This window comes from Nanorana parkeri, unplaced genomic scaffold, assembly GCF_000935625.1.
Source record: "Nanorana parkeri isolate BGI_ZX_2015 unplaced genomic scaffold, ASM93562v1 scaffold3156, whole genome shotgun sequence".
NCBI lineage: Eukaryota > Metazoa > Chordata > Amphibia > Anura > Dicroglossidae > Nanorana > Nanorana parkeri.
In genome coordinates, this window is record NW_017309424.1 from 1 (window position 1) to 327 (window position 327).

The following is a 327-nucleotide window of genomic DNA, read 5'->3' on the forward strand; positions in this document are numbered from 1 at the left end:
ACTCCACCAATGCTTGACCTTATGGGTGGTCACACATTCCAACGCCAAAAAACTGGGCGAGATTACGTTAAAATGTATGACCACGTGACAGGTCACACATTCTAAGGTAGTCCCAAACACCATATAATTCAACATGAAGGAAAAGGAACCTGCCCTCCGGGTCAACCATTCTATCAGTGACCGTGAAGGGAATATCCTTTCCAAATCCTATGGCGACCCCACGCCCCCGCTTGGTAGGGGACGTGCAGTGGTACCAGTGTGGAAAGTACCCAGAGTGCAAACGTAGAGCAGAATCATGAGAGATATGAGTCTCCTGCAAGAAAACCA